Raw genomic sequence first — 22332 nt, 5'->3', positions numbered from 1 at the left:
CCCCTCCAGGGGCCTTGCCAAGATCTTTGCTAGCACCTTCATATCTGCGTTCAAAAAGGAGGTGGGCCGGGCGACACGGTGGCACAGTGGTTAGCACTGCTGCCTCACACCGCCGAGGACCCGAGTTCGATCTCGGCTCGGGTCACTGTCTGTGTGGAGTTTGCACATTCTCCCTGTGCCTGAGTGAGTTTTGTTACATTCTGGTGCTTGGCCGGTAGAAATCTTGCACAAGAGAACGTCTAGTTCTTGACTAGTTAAATGTTTATTATTAAATAAATGCGTGGGTTAGATAACTATGAGAAATATATCAAAAAACTACTAACAATAACAAATTATCCAAGAGACACTACAAATATGACTATCCACTATGATGACCATCTCTAGACTCCTCGATGAAATGAAATGAAAATCGCTTATTGTCACAAGTAGGCTTCAAACGAAGTTACTGTGACAAGCCCCTAGTCATCACATTCCGGCGCCTGTTCTGGGAGGCTGGTACGGGAATTGAACCGTGCTGCTGGCCTGCCTTGGTCTGCTTTCAAAGCCAGTGATTTAGCCCTGTGCTAAACAGCCCCTGTAACAGATGTAACAGAGCCACGTGATTTTTCTCTACTGCCACCTGCTGGTTGGAGGTTGTATACATTACTATTTACATGGTTGCTTGTGCATATCATTATATCCCCTTTGTTTACTATGCAACACACATGATATGCGTAATGCTTTGAATATTCACATGTTTAGTCCATCACAAATTCAATCCGTCTAGCTTTCTTCTACGTCTTGTCGACCTTCTAAGCGTTGGTTGAACTTGTGAGTTTGCTTGATTTTCATTTGTTGTTGAAGATGGTCCCTGCTGTTTTTCTTGGTTCTGTACATTTTCAGCGTGTCCTGTAATGTATTCTGCGGTAATATTTGTTCAGTTGTCCTTAAATTACTGTTAATGTCATCCTGCGATTCTAAAACAAAGGGTAGCTGAGCATTCAGCAAAGCTCTCCTGTGTCTCCTTAGAAATGTCCCCTCATCGGTGATGATGATATATGACTGAGGACGTGATTGTTGCAGTACCTTAGCACACTTCAACCATCCGTTTCCATCAGGATCTTCCACCCTGACTGTGTCATCTTTCAGTAATGGTTGTAACCTTCTTGTGGATTTGTCAGGATACCACTTCTGCCTCCTTTTTTGAAATGTGAGTTTCCTCACAAGTGTTTGATTCTTTGGTTCCTTTGGAATGACTGACAAGGTTGTTCTGAACTGTCGATTCATCAACAAATGTGATGGTGAGAGTCCATTAAATAATGGTGCTGCTCTATAGCTAAGTAAAGCGAGATATGGATCTTCCCGGCTTTCCGTAGCTTTTCTGAATAGCTGCTTCACAATGTGAACACCTTTTTCAGCCTTCCGATTGGATTGCGGATACAGAGGACTAGAAGTAATCTGTTGGAAATCACGGGCAGGATTCTCCATTCCCTGATGCCGATTTCGTAATCGGCAGATCGGGCGGAGAATCCCTTTTTAGGATGGAATTGGGGGCTTCACCTGTTTTCAGATGCGCCGCCCCCTCCGAAACGCCATCATCGAGGAATGCGCCGCACGCAATTGGGACGGCCTCAAAACGTCACCTGAAGGTCCTCCTCCGATGCTCCGCCCCTGATGGGCCGGGTTCCCAACCACGCGGGGGACGTGTGGTCTCAGCGGTCGGGAACCCTGCTGCGGACTGCGTCCAGCCGCTATAGTCGGGCGGGAGCCGTGCTGTTGGCCAGGGAGGCTTTGGGGAGGGCCAGGGGGGCTTTGACTGGTGGGGGGTTCCCGGGGGTGGCGAGTGGGTGTCCAGGGGGCATTACCTTGCAGGTCGGGTCCGCGCGCAGCCGGCACCATGTTGTACGGCGTGACCGCTGCAGGTCATCGCCATGCGCATGCACGACCACGAACCCGGCAATTCTCTGGCCATTTTTGTCATGGAGGCCGAGCGTTATCTGTGGCACGGCTGCTAGCCCCTCACCGGCTGGAGGGCCGGTGCTGGGGCGGCGCCGATTGTTTTTGACGTAAAATGCCACAGATCCTCCGGACATAGCCTGGAATTCAGAGAATCCAACCCCATAGTTTTGTGCGAACTCTGTCCATTCATGACTGCTAAAATATGGCCATTGTCACTCATGACAATTTGAGGTATTCCATGGCGAGCAAAATGTCTTTGATATGCTTGATTACACACCTAGCAGATGAGATTGCTAGTTGTATCACTTGTGGAAAGTTGGAGAAGTAGTCGGTCACTAACAGATATTATTTTCCTGCCAGATAGAACAACCCATTCCCACTTTCTGCCATGGAGTTGTAATGATTTCGCCCATTTGCATTGGTTCTTTCCGTTGTTTGTACTGAAACTTGTGACGAGTTGCACAGTTTCCTATCATGATCTGAATGTCTTGATTGATGCCTGGCCAATGTACTGTTTCCCTGGCTCTTTAATACACTTTTCCATGCCTAAGCGCCCTTCATGAATCTTTTTTAGAATCACTGACTGTAAAGATTGCCGTATCACCATCCAATTTTGCCGAAGCACAAATCCATTGGTTGCACTTAGCTCTGCTCTAATGTTATAATATTTGGAACAGGATGCTTTTGGCCATCCCTCAGTCAGATATTTTATTATCTTCTGCAAGATTTCATCTTTGATGGTTTCATCTCTGATTCATTTTGACTTCTCATCAGTTACTGCAAGGGATCCTGTGACAAGATTCGCATGGACTTTCACATCCTCATCCTTCTGGTGTACTTCTTTCAAGTCCGTAGCACAAGATAGTGCGTCAGCTACTACGAGATGTTTACCTGGCGTGTGTATGAAATCGAGATTGAAATCGTACCTGTGTTACTTCATCATCATATGTTGTACCCTTGATGAAATCTCATTCAGATTTTTCTTAACTCTCGCCACAAGTGGTCTGTGGCCAGTTTCCACTAAGAATGTTGGTAGGCCATATACATAGTCATGGTATTTGTTTAATCCATTTATCAAGCCCAAGCATTCTTTTTCAATCTGAGCACATCTGCGCTCTATGTCAGTCATTGACCTTGAAGCATAGGCATTTGGAAGCCAATTCTCCTCATTGTCTTGCTGCAATAACACTGCTATCAACCCATCTTTCGATGCATCTGTCAATATTTTTGTCTTCTTTGTAAGGTCAAAAAATGTCAGCACTGGAGCTGTTGTCAATGCTTCCTGTCACATTTGCCATTCATGCTCATGTCTATTAGATCACTGGAAAATAGTGGGCGGAATTCTCTGAAAATGGGCTCTGTCCCCCGCCCATGAGAAAACGGGCACGAATCACACTGGACTTTCCTGGAGAAAGTCCAGAGTGATTCTCCATTTTGATGGGGGCTTGCAGGGCCCCGGAGCAGTCTACGTAGTTGCGGCTGGTGATACGGGGCCCTGCACCTTCGGCTGCGGGTCCGCGCATGCGCGTGGCGGCCGCCTGTGGTGGCGGCCCCGCGCAACAAGGCGGACCCACACAGCAAGCCGGCCCCACAAATAGGCCCCCCCCCAGATCGCACGCGCCCGCCGATCAATGGCCCCCGATTGGAAACCTGACCGTCCTGAAGACCCCCCCCCCCCCCCGTGACGGATCCCGCCCCCGTCCCCCACCAGGGCAGCCACGGACTAGGACCGCAGCCGCCACTCCGAACTCCCGCCAGGTGGAACCATGAGGGAATCACGCCGGTGGGTACCCAGCCAGCTGCCGGCTAAGAATCGCCGTGGCAGCCTCTTTCAATGGCCCCCGACTGGTGTCGCTGCGATTGGCAGGGATTCTCCAGTCCGCGGAGAATCGAGAACTTCTCCGGTATCGGCGCGATGTCCACCGACCGGCGCCAAAAACAGTGCAAATCAGTCGGGCATCGCGCCGCCCCAAAGGTGCGGAATCCTCCGCGTCTTGGGGGGGCCGAGCCCTAACGTTGAGGGGCTAGGCCTGCGGCGGACTGATTTCCGCCCCGCCAACTGGCGGAAGTGCCCCGCCAGCTGGCGCGGAAATGACATTGCCGGGCGGCGCATGCGTGGGAGCGTTAGCGGTCGCTCACGGCACCCCGCGCATGCGCAGTGGAGGGAGTCTCTTCCGCCTCCGCCATGGTGGAGACCGTGGCGAAGGCGGAAGGAAAAGAGTGCCCCCACGGCACAGTCCCGCCCGTGGATCGGTGGGCCCCGATCGTGGGCCAGGCCACTGTGGGGGCACCCCCCCGGGGCCAGATCGCCCCGCGCCACCCCCCCCAGGACCCCGGAGCCCGCCCGCGCTGCCTTGTCCCGCTGGTAAGAGAGGTGGTTTAATCCACGACGGCGGGACATGCATCCTAGCAGCGGGACTTCGGCCCACCTGGGCCGGAGAATCGCGGGGGGGGGGGGGGGTGGGGGGGGGGGGCGCCAACCGGCGCGATTCCCGCCCCCGCCGAATATCCGGTGCCGGAGAATTCGGCAACCAGTGGGGGCAGGATTCACGCCAGCCCCCGGCGATTCTCCGACTCGGCGGGGGGTTGGAGAATCTCGCCCCTGATCGCGGGTCTGACGCCCTATCCTCCGCCCCGCGCCGAGCGCGATTTCAGCGCGGAGGCTCGGAGAATCCCAGTGTCTTTCTCAATTTCTCTCAAGCATGTAGGTTTTGCTGCGAGATTAGGAATAAATTGTCCTCCAAAATTTATCATACCTAACATCCTGAGAACTCCTTTTTAGTCTGTAGGATGTGGCATGTTCAGGATTGCCTTTTTCTTCTCTTGGTCAAGTTGTATACCTTTTGCAGAAAGTTTGTCTCCCAAGAATGTGATATTGTCGACACCAAACTGGCATTTGTTTTATTCAACTTCAAACCATTCTTTTTGATGCTTCTCGGCACTTCGATAAGCCTTTTGTCGTGCTCTTCTCTTGTTGAGCCCCAAACGATAATATCATCAACTACTCTGACACATGGAATTCGTTCTATGATGTGTTCCATTGCCCGATGGAAAATCTCAGATGCTGAAATAGTACCAAATAGCAGTCTGAGAAAACAATATCGCCCGAATGGAGTGCTAAAGGTGCACAGCTTTGTGCTCTCCTTCTCCAACTTGAGTTGCCAAAAACCCTGGTTTGCTAAAACATGTTGCTCCTGACACCTGACACGTGATTTCTTCTCTCTTCAGAATGGGATAATGCTCTCTCTTGATGTTTAAATTGAGATCTTTAGGATTCATACAGATTCTTAGGTCATTATTTCTTTTCATAATGCAGACCATAGAGTTCACCCAATCCATAGGTTCTTCAATTTGTTTGATCAGCCCCAGATTTGTCATTCTCTCTAGTTCATTTTTAGTTGTTCCTTTAATGGAGCTGGTACTTGCCTTGGTGAGTGTATGGCTTGTTGCACATTCTCTTTTAACTACATAGGATAAGTGAATGGTAAAGAGCCAAATCCTTGAAATATTTCAGGAAATTCTTTCAGGATTGAATCCACTGAAGTACTTTGTGTAGTTACAGCACAGTCTGCACTGTATACTCTTCAAACTAACTCGAGTGCTTCACATGCTTGCACTCCCAGTAATGATTCACCCTCAGCCTCTACAATGGAAAACTTCACTTTATAAACCTTGTTCTTTATGCTGACTTCTAGCTCGCATACTCCCAGAGTATTAATTCTTTTGCCAGTGTAATCCTTCAGCAGTATTGTTGTATTTAAAACTTGTGGTTTAATTTTCATTTCTTGCACATCCAACAAACTTATAAGATTGGCCCTCGCTCCCCTTTCGGGTTTGACATTAATTAATGGTTTCTTAATCATCAGAGGAATTGTCCAGTTATCTCTTTGAACACTTGCATTTGCATTATTCTCACTGCAAATTTGCTTTTAAGCTTTTTCTGCTTGATCATTCTTAACTTCAATAGAAATCATGGGCACGATTCTCCGATCCCCTGCCAGGCCAGCGAATCGTCAGGGGGCCGCGCGTATCGCGCCACGCCGCCGGGATGCCATTCTCCCGCCCGTGAAAAAATGGGCGTGAGCGCATGGCTGCAAGGAGAATCGCCGCAAACGGCCGTAGCGGCGATCGTCCAGCGGCGCCGTGATTCTCCGGCCCGGTTGGGCCGAGCGGCCGTCCGAAAAAATCCGTGTCCCGCCGGCACCGTTCTTACATGCTCTGGGCCGGCGGGACCTCGGGATTGAAGGGTCCGGGGGTGGCCTGTAGGGGGGGAGGGAGGGTCCAACCCCGGGGAGGACCTCCGTAGTGGCCTGTCCCGCGATCAGGGCCCACCAACCTCTCTGGTTGCGGACCTCTTTTCTTCCACGACGGCTCCTGGATCCCTGCGCCATTTGGAGTCGGAGTAGGCGCGGGGCTGACAGCCAGTGCGCATGTGCTAGTTGGCGCCAGCCCAACTGCGCCTGTGCTGACCCCGCGGCGCCGGGTCGACGCTGGGACCGGCAGCTGGAGTGGTGTGGGCCGCTCCAGCGCCGTGCTGGCCCCCCCCCCCCCCCCCCCCAGGAACCGAGAATCGGGTCTCGGAACTGGCGCCGGAGTAAAGTACTCCCGTTTTGGCGCCAGCACTCTGGCACCGGACCAGAGAATCGCGGCTAGGATCTATGAAGACTGTGTCTTCGAGATTTATCTCATCAACCACATTGATTGATTTTGATAGTTCCAGTTCTTTATTGTTTAGCAAAGTGATTTTTGCCTTTGCATTTGGAGCAGATTTGTCCCACTGCTGGACATTGCCTTATGATCGCTTGCATAAAATGGCGGTTTTGGTCAGTCGCTTAAAATGGCCACCCCTGCTGGGATCACATTTTGCCTCAGTGTGCGTCACAACACTATTGGCCTCAGCTGTCTCTCCGATCTTTATGACAAAATTCTTTAAGTTTATTATGCTAATCTGCTGCACAGCTAGCTCGCTGGCATGACAAATTTGAATGGCATCGTCGAGGTGGAGTTCATCCTCCCTCAACAATCTCTTCTGAACTTTGTCATTAGTAATCCTGAACATGATTTGTTCCTGGAGCATGGACACTTGCAAAGTCACAAAATTACATGTCTGAGCCTTCATTTGCAAGTCAGCTAAAAAACTGTTGAACGATTCATCTGCCTGCTGTGTACGTGTGCAAAAAATAAACCGCTCGAACGTTTTAATTGTTCAGTGCCAATCAAACTGTTTCACGACTTCATTGAAGTTTTTTTAATCAGTTTTTATCGTAAATGAAGGTGTTAAAGATTTCTATCGCCTGTGGACCTGCTATAGTGAGCAATGCTATTCTCCGTTCATCAGGCTGTGCCTGCAGACCTAGAGCTACAGTGTAGAGTGTGAATTTCTGTTTAAAAGTGCACCAATTCACATTTACATTACCAGTGACTCGAGGCTGGTGTGGTGTCTTCAGACTCTCCATCCTGGACTTCGATGCCTTGCAGTGCGTGATGTGAGATTTGCTGAACTCTACATGGTTAGTGGACAATGCTTTGTCTCTATTATTCTTAGGTCTTCAATCCTGGGACAATGTTAGATCATCAATCTTGGTATTATGTTAGATCTTCAACCTGGTACCATGTTACGGTCTGGTGCTTGGCCTGTAAGAATCATGCACAAGAGAATGTCTAGTTCTTGACTTAGTAAATGTTTATTATTAAATGAATGCGTGGGTTACATAACTTTGAGAAATATATCAAAAAACTGCAAACTATAACAAATTATCCAAAAGCTACTATAAATATGACTGTCCACTACGATGACTATCACCAGACTCCTCGTGGTAACAAAGTCACGTGGTTGTTCTCTACTGCCCATTGCTGGTTGTAGGTCATATGCATTACTACTTACATGATTGCTTATGCATACCATCACAGGTCTCACCCCCACAACTCAAAAAGATCTGCAGGGTCGGTGGATTGGCCACGCTAAATTGTCCCTTAATTGGAAAAAAAGATTTCGACACTCTAAATGCATATTTAAAAAAAGGAGATGGGCCTATAAGACCCACATTCCACCAGATCCTTATCCTTCTTTGGAATCAGTGAGATGGACGCCTGTGCCAGTGTGTCCAGCAATTTTCCACACGCCAATGAATTGTTATACATCCACAGTGGATGTGGTGCCAGTGAATCTGAAAATTACTCATAAAATTCTACCTGTTGCCTTCCCCAATTGCATAGGCCCAATGCATTCCATTATCTCCTGCAGTCCTAATGGTGCATCCAACCCCTAACCCCTCCATCTCTTCACCACCGGGAAGTCCAGCCCATCTTAAAATTGCTCCGTTGCCAGTCCTCGTCCTACAGTCCCCGCTAAAATGCCTTAAATACTCCATTGATTTTATCCGGAGCCGTCACCAGTTCACCCCTAACCTGAGCTTTCACTCGTGTAGCGCTTGCCATCTCAACTGGTGAACTAACAGATGGCTAGCCTCCCATAAGCATAGAATACACCCTGTGAGCGATGCAATTGGCTCACCGCCTTCCCAATCGATACCAGATCAAACTCCACCTGCAACGTCTTTCTCTCCACTAATAGCTCTTTCATCGGGGCTGCTGAATGCCACTCCAGGATACATCAACCAATTCCTGCCTTTCCACCCTCCCAACCTTATTCCTGTGGGCCTTAAATGATATTACCTCCCCTCTGACCACCGCCTTCAGTGCTTCCAAGAACACAGAGGGCACAACCTCCCTGTTCTTATTAACCTACATATAGTTCTCTATGGCCGAGGCTACCTTCCCGCAAAACCTCTTGACCACCAGGAGCCCTGAATCTAACTCCACGGGGACTGCTGGGCTTGACCTGTTTCTAACCTTACATCGACATAATTTGGCACATGGTCCGATATCACTATATTCCATCCCCACAATCCCCCGGAGTATCAATTTCCGCTCCATGAGAAAGACTATTTGGGAGTATACCTGATGCACACGGGGGAAGAAGGTAAACTCCCTCTCTGCCAGATACCTAGACCTCCACGGATCCACCCCCTCCATCTGTTCCATGAATATCTCTAGTCCCTTAGCCGTTCCCAATGTCACTAATGACTTGAGGCTCCATCTATTCATCTTTAGGTCCAAAACGCAGTTCAAACCAGCCCTCATAATCAGTTGATGAGAATCAAGGTCTGGGACACCTTCTTGATAAACCCCATGTTGTCCCAATTACGTGCATAAATATTAACTAAGACTACCGAGGCCACCGGCAGCACTCCACTCACCTTAGTGTACCAGCCCTCACTCCCCCGGTTTGAATCGATACTTGAATGGAATGTCTGTCCCACCCATCCCTTCCTTCGCCTTGTCTGATCCTTCACCTTCAAACATGTCTCCTGTAGGAAGACAACATCTGCCTTCAAGCTCTTCAAATTTTTTAAGCGGGCCCTTCAACCGCCTCAACATTCCCTGCAACCATCCTCACTAGGGGTCTCTGAACACCCCCTCTGCTAAGGTCCGCCATCCCAAACTAATACAGAGATCTAGCTAGACCAAAGCTACCCAAAGCCAATCCAAGATGGTCACCGCCTCCATCCCCATCTAACCCTAACAAAAAAGACATCAGCATCGCCAGCTTACTACCATCCCCCATCGCCTCTCCAACTGGCCCCTCCCCTTATCTCCCTCTTCCCTTTGAACGCTCCACCCAACAAGTCACCTCTCAACTACACGCTTCCCCCCCCACCTGAATAAAGAGAAACCAGCCCACCCCAGGCCCCCTGCCTCCCCCCTCAAACCTGACCACCCCCTCCTTGGCTACCCGCTGCAGTACCTTCCCCCACACTGCTTCCGTTTACTAGCATTCCTGTTAGCATGGCGACCCCCACTTGGAGAACCCCACACACATCACCCAAACTACCTATAGCCGCCGTGGCTGCTACTGCTAATCCGCCAACTAAAGTCCCTTCTACACTACCCTTCCCCCCACCCAGACTAGTGCAATCCCGAAAGAACCCATCCAAAGAACCCAAACCAAGAGAAAAACTCAGGATTCAGAACAATCCCAACATCGACCATAATGGAAAATACAAACCCAAGCAATCATAACACCTCCAAAAATTCAAATTGTAAAAGCATCGAAACTGTACATTATCAACATTAGTCCTCCCCAGACCATGCTTCCTAACAAAGTCATTGGCTGGGATCCTCTGATCCTGCGCCGGGTCGGAGAATCGCCGGGGGGGTGCGAGAATCGCGCCATGCCGGCGACCGGAGAATCGGCACCAATCGCGGCCGCACAGTCGCTGCCGCACTGGCCGGGGGCCGTTGAAAGCAACCTCCGTGGCGATTGTGCCCGCCGAGTCCCACCGGCGTGGGTTACATGTGGTCCCACCCGGCGGGACCTCGGAGTTCTTGCTGCGGGGGCCGTCCTGGTGGGGGGGGGGGCCTCCACGGTGGCCAGGCCCACGATCGGCGCCTTGGGACTACCAATCAGCTAATTCCGGGGAGGGCCTATGCTCCTCCACGCCGGGCCCCTGTAGGGCTCCACCATATTGCCCGGGGGCCAGCGCGGAGACGGCAACCCAAGCGCCGGCTTTCGAGCGCACAGCACTCTGGCGCCGTACTAGCCCCCGAAGAAGGGGTGAATGCCTGGGCCTGGAGACCCGTTGACGCAGGTGTCGCTCGCTCCGGTTTTGACGCCTGTGTTAAAACTGGCGCGATTCTCCGAAATCCGGGCCATTATCTTCCTCCACCGTATTAAAGTAATATTTTTGCTCTTGAGTGTGAGCCACAGTTTTGCCAGTTACAGCATCCTGAACTGTACCTTAATCCTAAAGAGCGCTGCCTTCACCTTGTTGAAGCCTGCTTAATGTTTGTCCAGGTCAGCCACAATGTCCTGATATATAGGGATCAGATGACCCTCCCAGCTACAGTCTCATATGAATTTCGTCCACCTGAAAATCTGTTCTTTCTACTGGTACGTCTCCTGGTACCATGTAGCGATCCTGCCTGTGGATTTGGAGCCCAGTCCACTGGGATCATATCTGGGGTGTCCGACTTGCCAGAGCTGCAGGCTTGAGCGGGGGCAGATGTTTTAACTTTTGCCTCGCTGAATACTCAATGGCAAGTCCTGTTGGGATGGAGGGCAGTCTCTCCACCCTGTGCCTCAGTATGGCTGGGGTCTTGCTGGAGTTCCTGTACTTGCTGAAGGTCAAGTTCATTTTGAAGGGTAGGCATGAGGGGTTCCACAAGAGATGGGGGTCACTTTAAAGTGCTGGTTATCGGCGGCTGCTGAGGGGGGAAGGGGGAGCGGGGGTGGGGGAATTGGTGGGGTGTTTGCTCTGAGCTACTGCGGTGCTGAAGGGTGGGTGAGGATGTTTGGTTTTTTTTGTTGTTTTACTTTGTTCAGTTGTATATTTGAAATGTTAAAAATCAAAATAAAAATATTTGAAAAATTATTGTCCTATTCCAAATGAGCACAGTGGTTAGCACCAGGGTTCAAATCCGGACTTGGGTGAGTGTCTGTATGGAGTTTCCATGGTCTCTCCGTGTCTGCATTGATTTCCTCCGTGTCCTCCGGTTTCCTCCCAGTCCAAAGATGTGCAGTGCAGGCCATGCTAAATTGCCCCTTTGTGTCCAAAGATGTGCAGGTTATGGGGTTACGGAGCTAGTGAGGAGTGGGCAGGGTGGGGTGAGGCTAGAGTGCTCTTTTGGAGAGTGGTGCAGACTCGATGGGCCGAATGGCCTCCTTCTGCACTGTGGGGATTCTATGATTCCTGTCACTTTGATGAAAGATCTATCAATGACCTGAAAGCAGCTGATGCTCCTATAAAAATCCAATTGACAAAACTGGTTCTGGCAAAGCCTCTAAGTTCAACTTGTAATTGTAATGTGGCCTCTGTTAAGTGACTCTCAGTTGTGCTATTTTCAGTGCAGTAGTAATGATGGTGAAACATTAACACAGTGAGTACTGTTCCAAGGTAAATGCTATAAATCTAAAGTTCACAAGAAGTCAAATGTATTGCAGCAGGTTAGCAGGAAGGTAGATGTCAGATTTTGCTACCTTTGTAAAAAAAATGTATTTGCTCCATTAACCATTTTGCTTGTTGAAGTGTTACAATGCACAGAGTCCCTTGCCATTGAGGATGGATTTTGCACCTCACTTTGAAATTGATAGCTTTCCGGTAATGACTAATATAGAGGGGTCCCAACATTCAGTTGCAGATGTGACTTAGGGACTGGAAGGTTCATTCCCCTGTTGCTGGTGGAATGACTCCTGTTCAGGGTGTTAACCCAGAGCTCATCACTCTGATTCCTTTGGAAGAAATAATTTTAAACAAAGTTTCAGCCCTTACACCATATAAAATGAGAAGGGAAGACTGACAAGTAACCTGACATTTAACCTGATGGCAAAGCTTACTGAACGCTGAAAACGACATCCTACAGATGAAAACGACATCCTCTCCTGCAGATGAACACAAAATTTGACAGGGCCCTGTAAAATCAATGCTGCTGTCAAAAGTAGGTGTGCATGTAAATGATGATCACTTGGGCAATTTTCAATCAGCGCACAACACAGTTTGTGTGAGAATGAAGCTGGAAGTGTTTTGTAACGATGCTGATCTGCAAGATCGCTTATTATGAGATGGAAAATTCATCTTCACATTTTCTTGCACTTCTTTAAGAAAAGGCACATACTGCTCCATTTATAGCACATTATGGCAGGAAACAGAAGTTCATTAGTCTCTGCATAATTTTCTTTCTGCTGACAGCCTGTGAGGACTGCCAACTCTGTAAGTACACATTTACCCATTTATATGGCTGGGCTACGCCACAGGATTTCTGTGCATGCACATTTTGGGGAGAAGAACGGGAAGAGTGTTCCAATAGCTGTGAGAACTGAGTGGTTTCCGCAAAATGAGATGTACCGCAACATACAGCGGTGAATAAGAGAAAAGTGTTGGGCAAACTGTGAAGATTTAGCTACTGGTCCACATGGTCTGAATCCAAATCAGCCTTAGCCTTAGGCCGACTACCTTGGAATAAGGATTTTGTTTATATTTCCAGTCTTTCAATACATGCTAATTCGGATGGGTTGGGGCCAGCGAGGTGCAGGAATTGCTGTTTCACCGTAATGAGTGTATTTTTAATCTGAGTTTAATGCAAGCAGCCATTTTTTCCTGAACCAGATTTTTGACAGCGCTTCAATTCTGCATCACATTACCAAAGTAACAGTTTTATTAATATTGCAAACGATGACACCAGTTTACTTTCTCTTAGGTTTGACCGCAAGCATTTTAATTCCCAGTTAATTTTCAATGAAATACGCTTCCCTCTACCTTCGTAAAAGTTTATTTGTGATAGAAGGAACGGGAATTATTAATGTTTCCATTGTGTTGTGAAACTGCGGAATCCAATGGGAACAGTACACCTGATAAATAACCTCATCAGTCTGTCACCCCATTTGTTTGTGAGGAACTGTACCAGAGCTGTCTTGAAAGCCCCCATCAATACTCAACCATTGACCTTGGAGGTTCTCCCTGGAGCCGACAAAGTACTTACTGATTCATAATTTCTTACAGGATTCAGAATGGTTATTGGCGTGCTGATTGCATTTCGCAGCATGCACAATAATCTTGAGCCGCCTTCAATAATCGATCACTCCCCACGCCATCTCTAGCATTTGAAACGTATAAAATTCTAACAGGGCTGGACTGACTAGATGCAAGGCAAATGTATTCCCAGGTTGGGGAATCTAGACCCGGGGGACACGATCTCAGGATACTGGGGAGACCATTTAGGACTGGGATGAGGAAAGATTGCTTCACTCAGAGGGTGTAGAAGCTATGGAATTCTCTACCACAGAAGGCTGTGGAGGCCATGTCACTGAATGGATTCAAGAAAGAGATAGATGCTGCGGGATTCTCCGTCGGCAATCCTCTGCTCCGCGCATTTTCCGACGGCATGGGGTGGCACGCAGTGGGAAACCCCATTGGCTGGCTGCGGGTACGGAGAATCCCGCTGCTGGCGAGGGCACGCAGGGAAATGGGGCTGATGGGACTGAGAATCCTGCCCATAATGTTTTAGATTTTAATGGCATCAAGGGGTATGGGGAGAAAGCGGGAATATGGCATTGAGATCGGGGCCTATAGCTTCTGTACAATCTTCTGGCGTACGGAGTTTGTACGGCGCACATGCACGTCAAGACTATGTGGAAGTCCCGATGCAAGGACATGTGCGCTGAAAGCACGCCACGTTTAAACTCCTTTTTAAAAGGTTTTCATTTTAAAAAATAAATTTAGAGTACCCAATTCATTTTTTCCAATTAAGAGGCAGTTTAGTGTGGCCAATCCATCTAGCCTGCACATCTTTGGGTTGTGGGGACGGACCCCACGCAAACACGGGGAGAATGTATAAACTCCATGTGGTAGTCACCACTGATGTATATATTAGGTGATTTGTGGTAAGGCCCTGTACTACAGGTATGGGGGTAGTTCCCTGCCTGCTGGCTCCGTCCAGTAGACGGAGTATAAATATGTGTGCTCCCCATACAGCAGCCATTTCGCCAGCTGCTGTAGGAGGCTACACATCTCAGTGTAATAAAACCTCAGTTGCATTCAACTCTCGTCTTTATGTAATTGATCGTGCATCACTCCACACGGGCAGTGACCCAGAGCCGGGATCGAACCTGGGATCTCGGCACCGTGAGGCAGCAGGTCTAACCCACTGCACCACTGTGCTGCCCTTTTTAAATGTTTTCATGGAAGTACTGCACTGAACCGGCTGAATGGCTATTAATGGGACAGCTTGCCCCGAGGTTAGGGAAGGTTTTATGCTTGTTTATTTGTACTTTGTTTTCCAGTCCAGAGTCATCGAGCTGGGGCCAGAGACATCGGGACCCATTTTCTTGGTGGGTTAATGTTTTACAACATTAGTGTTTAATGTTTATAAATATGTTTAAAATGCACATAAAGTGAAAGAAGGGTATATTTTAATTTTTTAAAAAACTTTGTCATGAGGCTGTTAATTCCATTAAAGGAAGTATAATGGGGTTGGAGTGTATGTAATCTTCTGCGATCACTCACTAACGAGGATTATTGTCCACCTAAGAAACTCCACATCACTGGTCATGAGTTCTGTTGGGCCTTGCGTGGCTGATGAACCCAATCCTAGAGCAACATCTTTGACCACAGATGGGATCGGTCCTTGGACACTAGGTTGCATGTATTCCTTTCCAGGCCTCCTCTTGCCATCGGGTATTTTCAAGGAATTGTGTCCCCTCAATCAGGAGGTATCTCCAAGTAGGCCACTCCTGAGCAAGGGTCGCCCAGACGTTGATGTCTAGGTTGCACTTTTTGAGGTAAGCCTTCAGAGTATCTTTGTGCGCTTTCTTTGACCTCCTCATGTTCGGAAGCCTTTCTTGAGCTGGGCGAAGAAGATTTGCTTTGGCATTCAGGAATCTGACATACGAAGTACATGGCTGGCCGAGTGGAGTTGGTTTCGATGATCATGGCCTCAATGCTGGTGCTCTTGGCTCCTTCAGGGATGCTGATGTTAGCACGCCTGACCTCCCAGCTGATACGGAGCTGAAGTACATTTGGATTTTGCAATGTATTTTAAGCTATGTTGTTTAAAAGTCTCCCTGATGTAATGATGATCCTTACAAGCCTCAGTGATTACTTCAGATATTTTAGCAGCGTTTAACACCTGATTTGATGTATGTAAGTTAATGTGAACTAGCTCTCTGACAGGTGTTGCAGAATCCAGTGCAGATTCAAAACCTGTTGTCAGGCTATGGGCTGAATTGTCCGATTTGAAGACCAAGTGCTGACGCCGGCGTGAGAACAGTGGTATTTTACACCAGAAAAAACGACGCAAAAGCTGGAGAATTGCCGGGTCCAGAGCCGTGCATGTGCATGGCAGCGGCCTGCAGCGGCCGCACCGTGCAACTTGGCGCAGGCCGCGTACGGACCCGGCCTGCAACCCCCCTCGCCACCCCCGGACCATCCCCCACCAGTGCCCCCAGCCCCCACCAAACCCCCCCCACCCTGTCTGTGGAATGGCTCCCCCACCGACTGTGGCGATGCTGGACTCGGCCCGCAGCCGCCACGACGTGTTCACGAAATAAAAAGGATAAGTGTTCCATGCCGTCGGGAACTCAGCACATCAGGGGAGGGCCTCAGGTGAGTGTGCCGTTTTTGAGGGGGCGGCGCCAGCCCCAATTTCGGCGCAAACGGGGATGCTCCGGCTGATCGCCGAACATGATTTCGGAGACTGGAGAATCCTGCCGTTAATGTCTGACTGGTGAGGAAGTAAATCAATTAACCACCGCTGAGAGTGAACAGGTAAAGGACATATAAGAAATGATTTCAGAGGAGATGTGTGCCAGGAGATTGTGCTTCAGCAAGGAAGTAATGAGGATGAAACGCAGGACAGTGGCTGTGTGTTGTGCATCACACAACTTTTCCCTTAAGCACGGATGGAGCATTCACCCGGGGGTTGACTTGTCACCAGAAGTGGAGGAGCTGGAGGAGGGCAATATGGAGCCTGATGCAGACATACTTTCAGGTGCAGCTGTGTAAGCTCAGGCTCCAGTTGATGCAAGGACAATTCGTGTTCACCTGGCAGCTGTTCATTTGGACATTGATCCCTTCCTGCTTCCCCTTCCCCTCACCGAAACTCCACCCTCCCTCCCTCGTGCCCTCCCCTCTTACTCCTCCCTCACTCCAACCTGTCCCTCCCCTCCCCTGCCTCGCTTCCCTCATTCCCCCTCCCCTCCAATCCTCCTCACCCCCTCGCCTTCCTCCCTCCCCTCACCCATCTCCTTCTTTTCTCTCCCGCTCCCCTCCCTCCCCTCCCCTCCCCTGCTACCCTCTCACTCTCCTCCCTTCCCTATTTACAGAAAGACAACAGAACCATTCTGTTCCAGTAAAAAAATATATTTTATTGATCATTGTGTTAAAGTGTAATGGCACCTTGGGGGTCTCCCAGGCTTTTGAAAACCTCTGGGTGGTCGATGGCAGGGCAGGGTGGCACCCTTGTACACCTGCTGGCACCTTGGCACTGCTACCCTAGCACTGCCAGGCTGCTGAGGTGACACTGATAGGCTGGCGGGGCACTGCCAGGGTGCCAGGGTAATACTTCTAAGGGTCAGAGCCTGGGGTGGTATGAAGGGTGGGGTCAAAGGGCAGGTATGAAGCAGTCCCATAAAGCCTGGTGGGATGAAGGGGGGTTTAAAAGGAGAGGTGTCCAAAAGGGAGGGTTGGGGAAGCCTGAAAATGGGGGTGCTCAGCAACCCCAATTTGTTGTGTTTGGTGGGGGGGGGGGGGGGGGGGGCGACATGGTCTGTGGGGGACCTTCAAGGTCATTTAGATTGGGCACCTTTCAAAATGGCAGCCCAATCTCTTTGGGGCTGGTCTTGCCAGCAGGTTCAGCTCCCACTGCTGACATTTTCTAAGGGCATGATCTACAGGCCACGCTGCGCCCGACTTGGGACACCAAGCGGTTGGTAAATCTCGTGAGAGATCATGCCCATAATGGGCGGGGCCCAGATATGCACATTCAAATGAGTAGTTAGGCCGGATCTACCTTGCACCCAGGATTGAATCCCCTCGCCTTGGAGACTGGCCGAGCGCCGTTTAACGCTGGTCACAACAAATGAGGACCAGGCAGTGCAGCAGTTGGGGGGGGGGGGTCTCCCAGGTGATCAGAGCCCCCAGGTGGTTGGCCTGTGGGCAGGATGGTACCCTGGCACTTTTGCTGCCTCCCAGCCACCTTGGCACTGCCAACATGGCACCATGGCAGTGTCACCTGGGCACCTTGGCAATGCCATCTGGGTGCCACCCTGGCACAGCCAGGATGGCACCTAGATATCACTGCCCGACTGGCAGGGGCATTGCCAGGGTGCCAGGCTGGCTGTGCCAAGGTGTCAGGGTGGCATTTTTGCCCGCAACAGCAGTCGGACCCAGGGATGCCCTGCCCTTAGAGGTGAGTTGGGCCGTCCGGAGACCACAGTGGGGGGGGGGGGGTCTGGGGATTAGAATGCCATTTAAAAATGGTGCCTTGATTTCTTTAAAAAAAAAATTTAGAGTCCCCAATTATTTTTGTTAAATTAAGGGGCATTTTAGCGTGGCCAATCCACCTACCCTGCACATCTTTGGCTTGTGGGGGTGAAACCCATGCAGACACGGGGAGAATGTGCAAACTCCACACAGACAGTGACGCAGGGCCGGGATCGAACCCGGGTCCTCAGCGCCGTAGGCAGCAGTGCTAACCACTGCGCCACCGTGCCGCCCCAGTTCCCTGATCTCTTCCTGCACTGGCGAGCAGAGCTCATTAATGCAGGAACCAAAAGAGAAAATGCTGGAAAATCTCTGCAAGTCTGACAGCATCTGTAAGGAGAGAAAAAAGCTAACGTTTTGAGTCCAGTTGACCCTTTGTCAAAGCTAAAAGGCATAGAAAATGGGAAATATTTATACTGTGGGTTGAGGGAATGAAAGCTGTTTCCAGCATTCACAGAAATTTGTTTTTATCCCGTCATTAATGCAGGAACTGGGATTAAATGCAGCCTTGGCTGGGCGTTGCTCATTGATGCCCTGAAATGAAGCAGAGCCCCGTTTAATAGCGGGGCCATTCTTGGCGCTGCCAGCGGCGGGAAACATCTAAATACACTCGACATGGGTCTCTGTTTCAGTTCCGTTAAATCAAGCCTTAAGCATGGCTAGACCAAGGACAAACTCCATAAGGCCCCAAAAAAATGACTAAGCTTGGGGAAATACCAGTGTGGATCTCATCCAAAAAGCTGACAGGAAACACCCTGCCAAACCCGCCCAAAATTACCCTTAGGGCATGATTCTCCAGCTTCGTTACGCTCTCAGTCAAGTGAAACGAGGCTGATGAATAGCGGGAGAGGCCAGAAACGAGAACTGTGCCAGGCGCTAAACAGTTTGTGAGAAAACTGGCCTGTTCCCGTGGCCGAAATTGGAATCTCGCCTTAATGTGGCGAGATTGTTGTGCACAAGGGTGTTTAATGTGGAATACAATTCCCCACTCTCCCAATGGTGCTGCCCCCCTATCCTCTCACCCCTCCCGAGACGCGGGAGATGGTGGCCACCGTCGCCACTCCATGGAACGGGTCCAGGTTGGCACTGAGCGCCCCCTTCTTCCACTTGTTTCTCATAGGGCTTTGCAGTTCACATAGGGATGGAGGGGCAGCTGGTTCAAGCCCCGGCTGCCCCTGCATCATCTGGCTCTGCCAGCCCTGGTGGTTCCCCATGGTCTGTACCATCATGTTGACGCCCTCAGTGATTGGGTCATTCTGCGTCTATGGAACTGCTGGAGTAACGCTGACATCCCGCTTTGAATGTCCCAGCTGCTCCCTATTGTCTCTGATAGCTCCGGGTACCTCTATTCCACAGGCTCCACATCAGGGTGGAACCCAGCTGGGTCCTGAGATCCAGCAGCCCTCCTACTGTTGTCTCGCCTGGGGGTTTCCTGCCTCCACCTGATGTACATCAGTAGCAGTGTGGTGCTCACCAGATTGTGCCCCAGAAGCCTGAACACTAATATTTCCCACCGAGGTGCGTGTATCTGTGCTGGTGGGGGGGGTGGGGATGACCGCTATGCCGTGACTATTACGGTGGCATCCTTGGGGCTCTCCTCCAAGGTTTGCCTTGGAGTCAGGAGAGGGGGCCACCTAGTATGGGCCAGCGCTGCTGGCTGGAGGACCTGTGGGAGAATGGACCTCCGCTTCAGTAACCGGCCTGTCCTTGGCCACACCAGTCACCTCCAGGGCCCGCTCCTCGAAGGAAGTGAGGATTTTTAAGTCCGGCACCCCTCCAGCAGTTTGGGCCCTCTCCCGTCGATTATGGGAGAGCTTTTCCTGTGGCGACACAGAGGGGGAATCATGGTGAGATTGGAGTGTGGAGACCAGCCCCAGAATTCCGGGAAGCTGACCTGGGGAGGTTCCTGGACGCGGTGGAGGCCAGGAGGGATGTTCTGTTCCCCCGGGTGTCCCAGAGGGTGGGAGGGTGAGCCACAAAGCAATCAGTGCTGCCTCAGACGGGATGGTGGCAGCAGTCCGCTCGGGGATTGTGAACAGGAGGACTGGCCTCCAATGTCAGAAGAAGGTCAATAGCCTACACCGGGCAGCTCGAGTGAGTAGATACCAACGCCAGCCCTCACCCCCAAAGGGAGCATCTACCTCCCCCGACACTCCAGGCGATCCATAACCCGCCTTCCACACTGCAACTGTGAACCACGCGTGTGGCTAACGATGCCCTCTCTGTGTCTCCTGAGGAAAAGCTCTCCCATAATAGTTGAAAGAGGGCCCAGGCTGGCGGTGGGGTGCCGTACTTGAGAATCCTCACCTCCTTCGAGAAGCAGGCCCTGGAGGTGAGCACGGTGGCCGAGGACAGAGCGGTCACCCACGTGGAGGCTGGCAGGTGCTGCAGAGGTGAGGAACCATCAGCTCCACCCAGGGGACCTGACAACCGTGAGTAGGGATTATCTTACTGACTGACCCATCCCTTCCACTGACCACATGTCCATTTTCCTGCAGGCCCTCCAGCCGATGGCGCGGCCCATCCCGGGCGGTCCCCTCTCCTGCCTCCCAGGAGACCACCTCGGAGGAGAGCGCCGAGGATGTAACCGTTATAGTCTTGTCATAGCTGTCATCCCCACCCTTCACAGTGTTACATGTCAGTGGGCAGGCTTCTGGGGCACAATCTGGTGAGCACCACACTGCTGATTATGCACATCTGGTGCAGGCAGGAACGCCCAGGACAGACAGCAGTAAGAGGGCTGCTGGATCCCAGGACCCAGCTGGGTCCCAGCCAGTTGCTGAGCCTCTGGTACAGGGTTTCCCAGAGCTAATGGAGATGATAGGGAGCGTCCGGGACATTCAGAGGGAGATGTTAGTGGCACTCCAGCAGATGCATAGCCACTTGGAGGAATCCCAGAGACTCTGGGCGCAGGAGATGTCGCCGGCAATGAGTGGCACCGAGGCCAACACTGCTAGGGGGGCGACCGCAGTGGAGAGCCTGGTGCCCGACATTGGCACCATGAGTGACAGTGTCCAAGGCGTCGCTCAGTCGGTGACGGTGATGGCCAAGGGTCTCTGCAGAATGGCCGCCTCGCAAGGGGATGTCACCCAGTACCAGGCTGACCTTGATGAGGTTCTGCGAGACATGTCCTGCCAGGCGCTGCGGAGCTTGTCCCAGTCGCAGGTGGCCATTGCTGAGGTGCTGCAGAGAACGGCCCAATCACTGAGGAGCATTGCCGAGGCCGTCGACACAATGGTGCAAGCATCGGAAAGCTCATCCAGGTCCTCCTTGACTTTGATGCAGTAACGACATTCCCACCGAATCTAGGTGGACTCCAGCAGGAAGACACAAGAAATAGTGCGGCCGGTGATTTGAGCTGGGGAGAGGTGGTAAGTGTAGCACAGTTGTTATAGAGTGCCCACCACCGCCACTTCTGCTGGGGCGATCCAGCTGAAATCGGACCCCATTATTTAAACTTGAGAAACTAGGATGAAAGATCAAAGCTACCAGCAATCCTCATTTTCCAGTGCAGCCTCTGATTTTGGGCTGGATGTGGGCGATCGAGTAGCATTTTCAAACACTCCAGTTCCACTTCATTTCACATCAACTGAGTAAAACAAAAATAATCCTGGAATTGTTACAGCACAGAAGGAGGCCATTTATCCCATCCTGGGTGCACTAACTCCCTGAGAAACTCATTCAGTGCCATTCTTCTCGCCTCATTCCATAACTCCACACTTCCTTCCATTTCAGAAAACAGTCTAATTTGCTTTTGAATGCCCCGATTGAACCTGCCTCCACCACACTCTCAGACAGTGTATCCCAGACCCTAACCACTCGCTGGGTGAAAAAGGATCTTCTCAAATTGCTTTTGCTTCTTTTGCTAATTATTTCAAATCTATGCCTTCAATAAAATATAGTCACCATAGTCCCAGATGCCCATAGGCTACTTTCCCCTTTGAGATGTCCCCTAACGGACATCGCGCAACAATCACCAGGCAGGAATGTTCCCTTCCAGTCGGGGAACACTTCAGCAGTCAAGGGCATTCAGCCTCTGATCTCCGGGTAAGCGTTCTCCAAGGCGGCCTTCAGGACCCGCGACAACGCAGAATCGCCGAGCAGAAACTTATAGCCAAGTTCCGCACACATGAGTGCGGCCTCAACCGGGACCTGGGATTCATGTCGCATTACATTCATCCCCCACCATCTGGCCTGCAAAATCCTACCAACTGTCCTGGCTTGATACAATTCACACCTCTTTAACCTGGGGTTACCCCATCTCTGGATCTGTAAAGATTTAATCACCTGCTAATGCTCGCATTCCTAGCATTGTTTGGCATCTTTGAATTTGTCTATATATGTGTTTCTGGAACAG

At 50.6% G+C, this 22332-nt stretch overlaps 1 long non-coding RNA gene across 3 annotated transcripts in view; it reads right to left on the bottom strand.

The window, feature by feature from the left end:
- The window catches only part of LOC140396682 (uncharacterized), a 118888-nt gene that overhangs the window by 73865 nt on the left and 22691 nt on the right, over positions 1-22332 (bottom strand). For all 3 annotated transcript variants that reach the window (XR_011936595.1, XR_011936600.1, XR_011936590.1), the window contains one exon: positions 7355-7572. This is a non-coding gene — a long non-coding RNA (uncharacterized lncRNA). The remainder of the gene's footprint in view (positions 1-7354; positions 7573-22332) is intronic.

Source organism: Scyliorhinus torazame, chromosome 2, assembly GCF_047496885.1.
Source record: "Scyliorhinus torazame isolate Kashiwa2021f chromosome 2, sScyTor2.1, whole genome shotgun sequence".
NCBI classification, from domain to species: domain Eukaryota; kingdom Metazoa; phylum Chordata; class Chondrichthyes; order Carcharhiniformes; family Scyliorhinidae; genus Scyliorhinus; species Scyliorhinus torazame.
The sequence above is the reverse complement of the archived record's forward strand: the minus strand, read 5'-3'. Positions and strand labels throughout refer to the sequence as shown.